At 41.8% G+C, this 9791-nt stretch overlaps 1 long non-coding RNA gene across 1 annotated transcript; it reads right to left on the minus strand.

Moving 5' to 3' along the window:
- Positions 1-935: 935 nt before the first annotated feature.
- Positions 936-1977, minus strand: LOC123493504 (uncharacterized). The gene is made up of 2 exons (XR_006662008.1): positions 1689-1977; positions 936-1342 (listed from the first exon to the last, which is right to left on the minus strand). It is a non-coding gene; the product is annotated as an uncharacterized lncRNA (long non-coding RNA).
- Between the last annotated feature and the right edge of the window lie 7814 nt (positions 1978-9791).

The raw sequence follows: 9791 nt of genomic DNA on the forward strand, positions 1-9791 counted from the left end.
CCCTGATCCCTGATCTCTGTTACTTCTCTGATCATCAATAAAAAGAAAAATGATTCAGGTGGGGGCTTTGCCTCCCCCCCCCCCCCCCCCCCCCCGACCTTTAAAAAAATACGTTTGAAAACAGAGTACTGTTACAGTTTATGTGCGAGATTCAGCCTTTTTTTTTACAGAAAGACTGTAAGGGAACCCCCTACGAGATTCAGCCATAATGGTAAAGTTTAACCACTAATTACTAATGTTATAGTGGAAAACAGAGTACTGTTATAGTTTATGTGCGAGATTCAGCCGGTAAAGTTTAACCACTAATTACTAATGTTATAGTGGAAAATAGATTAGGAGATGTGCTCTGTGTGGTATGATCTTTCATCTATGTACAATTATCTGTGAGCCTGTGATGTTCGTTACTAGTTCATACCAGCTTTATTAGATGACTAGAAAGAGTGGACATGAGTTAGGTAAATCTGTAGTTGCTTCTTTTTTCTTTCTTTTGCAAGGGATGCTTTAGATTATTGAGAATCAACGAATCTGCGGCTATTCTGTGGAAAAGAATGATACTTCCATGGTCTGATTATTTCTATGGCAGAATTAAGAGATGCTCTTGTATGGCAGGGTTAATAATTACTCCCTCCGTTCCTAAATACAAGTCTTTCTAGAGATTCTAATGTGGAGTACATACGGAGTAAAATGAGTGAATCTACACTTTAAACTACGTCTATATACATCCGTATCTAGTTTATATTGAATTCTCTAAAAAGGCATATATTTAGGAACGGAGGGAGTACATATCAAGTGCCATATTGTCTGGAGAAGTTGCAGTAAGGCTTCAAGATGTATTTAAGTAGTTTCATCCAGGCTACAATTGTCTCGGGGAAGTTGTACTAATGTAGTGAGGCTAATTATCAAAGTAGGATATGTACTGTAAAAACTCCAGAAAATTTGATAGGATCATATATAAATTTCTGTTCACCACTGTCATAAACCCAGTCTAACTCAAACATTGCGCACATACATATGATGTAATATACTTATTTCATAAGGATAGCTTTGTTCTACACGACTATCTTGAATAGAAGGCCCACTGTGCTCTGTTTTGACGTTTTCCAACTCTTGTATCTGCCTTTTGTCTGTCCAAACATACATCGACCGCTTACTACAAGAGATGCTTTACACACTGAAACTTCGAAATTTCAATATATCTTGGCGTACGAAATAGCTTAAGGCTTAATCACCATCCAGCTCCAAGCTTGCTGAAAGAGACAAAGTGGATGCAACTACAACAGTAGCTTGTACAGCAATTTATTTTCTCTAGAGATGAGCTTGCAGCTGAACATGCAGACAATACCTGAAAAAAAAAGGAACATCAACTATTTTCAGATGCATATCCAAGACGAAAGGTCAAAAAAAAATAGGACATCTAGTTGGCTAAAGACCATTTGAACCATACTGCTTAAGATTTGCATGCCAGATCAGTATTGTTGATTTTAAAGTATTGTTAGAATGTAGATTGCAACAAGAACAAAAAATCAGGAAAAAGATGGACATCCTTTCAGAAATTTCAGTTGGACATCAAAACTGCAGTTTCATTTTGAAACGAACAAAGTGAACCAGAAGAGAAACACAACAAATCTTACTTTACATACGTATTCCCAAGACATCTCTTACATAATAGTACGAATTGGATATCATACACATGATTCTTTAAGCTGCAGAAGATGTGCGGCTCCTTGGCGATGGCTGCGCCGACGTTGACCGGACCTAAAGAACGGCGGCGCTACATAACATGCTCCCCGACGGCGCTGATGGTGGCTGCTTGGTGAGGCGTTTCAGAGGATAGGAGGGCCACTGGTGCTACAACTAGGTAGGGTGGACCGGCGGATGGCGAGAGAGTGGCCGATGGAGCAAATTGCTAACCCTAGCTCACAGATCGCCTAGTACAGGTACATGAAGGAAACAGAGCAGAGGAAGGAGACGCTGGGATTTCTGAGGGACTCTTTGCGTAGTTAAATGGTTTTACAAGGTCCCTTATGTAAATTGTACCAGCGGCCACCTGATGATAACATCCCGTCCATCAGTTTTCCATCCAGTGGCGCAGATTCCACCGGAGCAGCCATAGCACGAGTTGAGCGGTAGCACAGGATACGTTCTCGTAGCGCGGGAACCCACGCTACTGGTATGCAAAAAAACCTACGCTACTGTTAGTGTTTTTTCTAGTAGTGTTGGTGGATTCCAGTTAGTAGTTCAGGTTAGGATTTGTTAGTCCTTGCAGCAGCAACGCTCAAGTCATGGCGTCGCTTCTTCTTCGAGTTTGCCTTCCGGGCTCTGATCCTCCTTGAGTTCGCCCGTCTGGACGTAGTCGACGAAGTTCCATCATAGATTCCTGTCGTCTTCTTAGGGCCCGTTCGGATCCTCTCCATGATCCAGCTTCTGAAAATAGGGGCGAGAATCCAGCCGAACGATCCAGCTTCAAGAAGCCCGCTCCTGGAGAAAGAGCAGCCCGTAGTGCAAGTTTCTGGAGCAGCGGAAGCGTAGCTTCACAAAAAGGAGAAGGGGAAGTTGTTCGAAATTACACAGGAATGCCCTTCCGAAGTGAATCCTCGAACCGTTTTTCTCTGATCGAACTGTTTTCCTCACGCTAGAAGACATCGAACTGGGCCTCAAGCTCATGCTGAGGCAGAGTTGCGAAAATCTGGAGCTGCCGAACACATCCTACTTCTGTAGGAAGCTAGCGGCGGCTAGCTTCTCTGGAAGCTGGCTATTGGCTGAAGCTAGCGACGATCCGAATAGGGCCCTAGGACGGTGAGGTTAGACTTTTTTCTCGTCATGTGGCAAGATTTGGTGTAGGGTGTTTCAGATCTATGCAAGGGTTCAACGACGACGATGACAATGATTCCAGGGCGCTGGCGCTTTGAGGCACATGCACGAAGACTTTCCGGCTGTCATCGACAAGGTCAAGTCGGCTCCGGTAGGAGAGCGACGATGACGGCACGTCGGCGTCTCGTTATGGCGACAGTAGTGGTCGTTCGGTGGTCTTGAAATCTCGACGTAATTTTTATTATGTTTGAGATGCTTTATATTTTTATGAATTTTTATAATAGATATAATCCTTTTTGGAAAAATATTGACTATACATATTTTGCATTTTTTAGATGAATGGGATGCAAATGGTATCCTGACCACTCCCGTTCACAATATAAGACGTTCCAGCTTGTTTGTGAATCGGATGTATATAGACATATTTTATACGTCCGTTCCACTCATTTAAGTACATATATAGTCTATATTGAAATATTCAACATCTTATATTTGTGAACGAAGGGAGCTGTATTCTTAATGAAATGTGAATAAATTAGAAATGTTTTGTTGCAGGAAAAAATTGTGAATAAATGAGAAATGTTTAACCACATACGTATATTTTATAAGTTCCATCTAGTCCTTCTAGAACGAAATATCATCTTTTTCGGATTTTTGTATAGTCTAGAGAACAAATCCCATAGCAAATTGCCCTCAATATTCCATACCGGTCGGTCTCAGTGAAAATAACGTGAGATCAGAATATATAGATAGATGATGATGAGACATACGTGCATGGAGCGGTGAACCCGTCAGCTCGCGAGTCGTTGTCTCAAGGAGGGAAAAGAAGAGGGCTCCCTGCAAAAAAAAGAAAAGAAAGAAAGAGGGCTGATCCCATGCAATGCACGCAGAGGCAGAGCACCTTCGTCGTTTTGGCTGTGTCCCTTTGGAGACCGGAACTGAATATGTTCTTTTTGGCGCCATCGCGCGCGCGCAGCAGGGTTGGAACCGCGTCCCTCTCGCCGTCGGCCTTTTTCTCGGCCGTTCGCGGGGACCGACCGGCCGGGTGGCGGGAGTGGGTTGTTGTATGGCGGGCCCCCGACCGACTTGTTGGGAGCATTTGTATTTGTTCGTTTTTGTGCTTTGGATCACGTGACCAAGACGAAGACGACCACAACTCGTCCTCCTGTAAAAGTAGTTCTGCCGACCTCTATTCCGTCCACCACTTGGCACGAATGGTAAACTATATAAAAAAACAAAGACATCTATTCGGTTCGTATATCCCGACGAAAAAAGGTTTTTCCAAAGGGTACCCACGAAAAAAGGCATGAATTACTTTTTTTTAAGAAACACATGCAATTTTATTCACACTCGTAACAAGTTCAGGTACACTAATTTAGATCGAAAATCCAAGAAAATATAAAGTGACTCTTATGACTAAGATTTTACATCGATTTTTTTTTGAAAACACCTTCTTCGCGGTATCAATCTCTGCTAGAAAAAAATACTCCAAAGACTTCAGTAAAGAGGTTGCATTTAAACTGGAGCAACAATGTTGTCACACTTTCACCCGCACGGATATTACCAATAATGGTTTCTGAAAGCATCTTGAGTTGCCTATCCAAAAAAGATGTGAAGTCTTGATAGATAAATGTATTTTTTTTCTTGGGCCGAGGATGATCCCTAAAAGTGCAGGTCGTCGGATCACAATATCTTCACCACGATGTCGATCAAAGATTTCAACTCCACAAAAAATCAAACTGATAAAAAAAATGTTTGACATACCAACATAAACTCATCAGATCCGAATAATCGGATCTGCGAGGACAGAAAACTCTATGACCTCATGGCACCGCCAAATGAACGGGAGTAAATTTATTCTCGCAAAAAAACGATGGTCAATCGACGATGACGAAGAACGAAGAACTCTTGAAGATGCGAGGTCCTCTCACCTCTCAGTGCCTAGATGGTAGCCGGAGGCTAGGGGGTGAAAAATTCTCCGGCGACGGCGGCAACCCTAAGCGAAACCCTCGAAGCTGGTGTTCGGCAAAAAAAAAGGCGCAGCTATGTCTCGCCAGATTCATCGCCTATAGGCATCCGACAGCAGGCCTACCCGACACTCCTGCACGACGCGAGTTCGTTATTCTGTTGTTTTTTCCTTTTGGTTTTTCCCATTGTTTGTAGCCTGGATTATCTCATGTTTTCTACGGATTTTCTTTAGTTTTTCCCTTTCTTTTTCCCCTTTATTTTATTCTTTGTTTTTTGTGTTTTCTTTGGTTTTCTTCCTTTTTCATTTTCTTTTTGTTCCTTTTCTTCCATGCTTTTCTTTGTTACTTTCTTTTTTTTATTTCTTTCTTTGGTTTCACACGTTTTCTGTGGTTTTTTATTTTTTGAACACATGCCTACATTTTTCATACACATTTTATAGATTAGGATTTCCTTTTACACAGGTTTATTTTTTTAATATATGATTAACATTTTTCCAATATATATTATGATGTCAACTTTTTTTCATACATATTGTAAATTTATTGTATACATCTAAAACATTTTTTATATGAACTTTTCATATTTTTTAAATATTCCTCCGATCCAAAATAAGTGTCATGATTTTGGTTCACAACAACATGTTTTGACCATTTTTTTAATACATGTTAAATATTTTTAAATACGTGTTGAAACTTTTTTTTTGAACTAAGCAAACATTTTTCTAACATTGTACAAACATTTTTTAATATTCACACAAACACATATTGGAAACTTGTGAACATTGTATAAATGTAACGTACATTTTGTAAATGTATGGATCTTTTCTTAGTTATCCGAACATTTTTTGTAATGTCCAATTTTTTTCATACAGATGATTTACATTATTTACCTTTTTATTCACAATTTACATTTTTTATACATCAAAAATATTTTTCTATACACTTTTAATATTTTGAATACAAGATCATTTTTTATCATGTAAAAGGTTTATATTATAATATATATATATATATGTATCTAAAAGAATCCAACGGCTTAGAAGGTGGAGGTAAGCCGTTGGATTCTTTTAGATACGTGCTTCTCTAAACGGGTCGTAGGTGCAAAGCTACTGCCGGTTTCCAGATCCAATCCAATAACATACCAAACTTTCCTACTTTCGCGCCTTTATAAATTAAAAAAGGACACGATAAATGTCACACGTGTAGGCGTTAGGGGAGCTGCCCACACATTTTGTGTGGTGTATAAAAGGAACAGCCCACACACTCATGTGTGGGCAAAAAAAAGTAATGCTCACACACCTCTTTTTTCCCTCCCGATCCCTCTCACACGCGTGCGTGTGGGCGAAATAGATAACGCCCACACGCCCCGTACGTCAGGCCTCGTACCTCGTGGTCCCGCATGCCCGCGTGACAGTCACCGCGCGTCCCGCAGTTGCCATGGTCCAGACCCTCGTCCATGTTCGTTTAACTGCAGTTGCCGTGTTGCTGAACTTCGGTTGCCATGTCGGACAACTACAGTTGCCATGGTTGCTCAACTGCAGTTGCCATGTATGGTCTGATCTACTGCAGTTGCCATGATTTCAGAACTTTAGGAGTTGCCACCCACTAAACACTAGCAGTTGCCATGTAGCACTACAAGAAGGCATGACAAAAAAACATGTTCGGGTAAAAGAGAGAGTTGCCATGTGCTCACAAGCACGCTAGGGCAGTTGCCATGTAAAAGAAAGAGTTGCCATCTGCTTACGTGCACGCTACGGCAGTTGCCATGTACCATGCAAAAACACATGACAACTTAGGTAAAAGAGAGTTGCCATCTGCTTACAAGCAAAGCTAGGGCAGTTGCCATATACTGCAGAAACACATGGCAACTGTCAGCTTTGGGTGTGGGCTAGGAGACGGGCGTGTGGGCGAAGTGATAAACGCCCACACATCAGCCCCCTCTGCGTGCGTGAAACTAGTGTGTGCGCGAATTGCTAAACTCCCACACACCACCCCCGTGTGGTGAAAAAAGGACGTGTGGGCGACCGGATGAGTGCCCACACACCAGCTTAATCCTACGTGGCACACAAAAACCGTTAAAACGCGCCAAGATTCGTGCAGAATTGGTTGGACGAGGATCCATGCGTGTGGGCGAGTTGCCAGACGCCCACACGTGTGGGCGTTAACATTTTCGTTAAAGAAACAGTAATAGATCATTTAATCCTCTCGTTTTCCAATCTACCTCACACGACGCTGCCGTACGCGTGGCCACCGCCGCCGCCCCACCGTGATGAATCAGGTGCGTTCCACAACCTAATGGGCATGACCTAATCATCCTGCTCTTTCTCCTTTGGATTTGCTGTAAACAGCTAGTGCATCTAGAAGAATTTTCCTGACATGAAACGGCGGTTGGATTGGTTCAATGCATGGATGTTTCAAGGTGTTGATTGATCAAACATGTGAGATGTGTCGCTAATTGATGATTTCTTTCTCTTTTTTCGTTTGATACTCTCTTTTCGCAGATTGTCGATTACACGCCGGCCTCCATAATGATGTCGTGCACGCCGGCATCCCGCAGTGGAGAAGGTGCCATTGGTTTCCTTGGTAATGACGTCGTGCGGCGGTGCACAGCTTGTGACTGCAACGACATGGGGCGCTGGCATCTACTTCGCCGGCGGCGAGGACGCTAATGTATGACCGCACACTGCAACGACAACGTACGATGGACGGACGGATGCAATATAGTTGTTCGCGCAACTCCATGGATCAGAACACGTAGTGACATGCATGGATGGCTGACATCACGTTTTTGCATGCATCGTGTATTTACAAGATCTTGTACTTCATACAAAGAATTAGTTAAAAATACAGATAAATATACAAATGTTTTTAATTAAAGGGTGCACATATTTCACTAATTTTCTTACAAATGGATTGGCAGACGCTGTCCTGTAAATCTTTCTGGCTGGCGGGCCGGCTGGCCGCGTATACGTACCCTATGATCTATTCTACGTATTTACAATCAAAGATACAATATACTTCATATTTTCTAAGAATCCATGTCATATTCTCATATTTGGACACTGAGAATTTTGGACATGCTTAATCTATGCTGGCGGCCCATCACACCTTCTTATGCAATATATGCTCCATACTCCTTACTCCATACTATTTATTTTGAAATACAACATACTCCATTCTCTCTTATTGAATATACTCCATACTATTTATTTTGAATTACAACATACTCCATTCTCTCTTATTGAATATATTCCATACTCCTTACTCCATACTATTTATATTGAAATACAACATACTCTATTCTCTCTTATTGATTATACTCCATACACTCTTCCAATGATATATACTGATAGAGAAATATGTAGATGAAACCATGCCATGCATGACATACTTCACATCACTGGTAGAAAATGGGCCTTTAGTCCCGGTTCGCAAAGGCCTTTAGTCCCGGCTGTGCAACCGGGACTAAATATGCGCGACTAAAGGCCCCCCCCTTTAGTCGCGCCTCTTACGAACCGCGACTAAAGGCCCGTCCACGTGGGCGCCAGGGGGCCGTCGGGGCAGAGGACCTTTAGTCCCGGTTCTCGTGGCTAACCGGGACTAAAGGCCTCCTCCGCAGGTTTAGGGTTTTAGCCCCCCTAAACCTGGTTTTTTGCGAATTTTTTTAATTTTCAAATTTCTGAATTATTTTAACCTCTAATCTCTAATCACCACCCCTGATCACTGCTCAATTTATCCTCTAATCTCTAATCACCCCTCATCATTCCAAATCATCTAACTTCCCGGACGGTCACCCATCCTCTCACTACTCCAGCCTGAGCACGCTTAACTTCCGGGTTCTATTCTCCCTCGTTTCCAAGTCTGCACTTGTTGTTTTCCTGACAATAGTAGGATGTCAATTCTATTAACCCTCAGGAATTTAGCTTGAGCATGAAGTGACACATTTCACTGTTTGAGTTTGAAACTATTGTTTTAAAAAACAATAATTATTTAGGAACACTAATATTTATGGAATAATTAGTTTGACCATTGTTTGACCACTGTTTGACCAGATTTGACCAAAATTTAAAAAAACTGAAATAATTATTTAGTAACACTAATATTCTAGAATAATTAGTTTGACCATTGTTTGACCACAATTTGAATTTTTTTGCCTCTCCGGATCTTAAAAGCCCCGTATCTTTTTTTCTGTTAGGTTTTTGAGGATTTTGAAAATGTTTAACGGGGTTCCCCCTATTAAATTTGGATGTAACTTTTCGAGTAGATGATTTTTCATATAAAAAACTTTTTCATCCGAGTTCGTATGCAAAAGTTATGGCCATTTTAAGAAATTTCAGAGAGATTTTGCAAATAAAGTCGAAATTCATATTTGTTAATTTTCCCAACAACTAGACCACATATCACATGAGAAACTTATTTTATTTTATTTTTTTGACATTTCCATCATTTTCTTTTGGTTTTTCTAAAACTGAAAAGGCGGTCCACCGGGGGGGGGTAGAGTTTGATGGGCCCTTTAGTACCGGTTGGTCTGGCTAACCGCGACTAAAGGACTAACCTTTAGTCCCGGTTGGTCTGGCCAACCGCGACTAAAGGCCTTCGGGCCAGCCTGAGGACCTTTAGTCCCGGTTGGCAAGGCCAACCGGGACTAAAGCCCCTCCCGTTCGCCAGCTGTCGACCGAGCGCGCTGGGCCCAGATAGTTGGTCGCGGGTCTCCTCTCGAACCGCGACTAAAGACCCCTTTGGTCGCGGTTCGATTATTTTGGGGACTAATGGGGACGTATGGAAGCCTTTTTTTCTACTAGTGCATGCGGATATACGCTGCAATCCATACACTCCAGACTATATGCTACCCTACCTAAACAATAAATAATAACACGAAGTAGCATATACTCAGTTTTGTGTATGTATTTGAAGATACTCTATTTTCTAGATGCTCCATTTTTGGGAGCATGTATACTACTTTTCATTTGGAGATTTTCCTTTCTGGCGTATGTATACTCTTATATTTGGAGA

The sequence above is a fragment of the Aegilops tauschii genome, chromosome 4 (assembly GCF_002575655.3).
Source record: "Aegilops tauschii subsp. strangulata cultivar AL8/78 chromosome 4, Aet v6.0, whole genome shotgun sequence".
Taxonomy (NCBI): Eukaryota; Viridiplantae; Streptophyta; class Magnoliopsida; order Poales; family Poaceae; genus Aegilops; species Aegilops tauschii.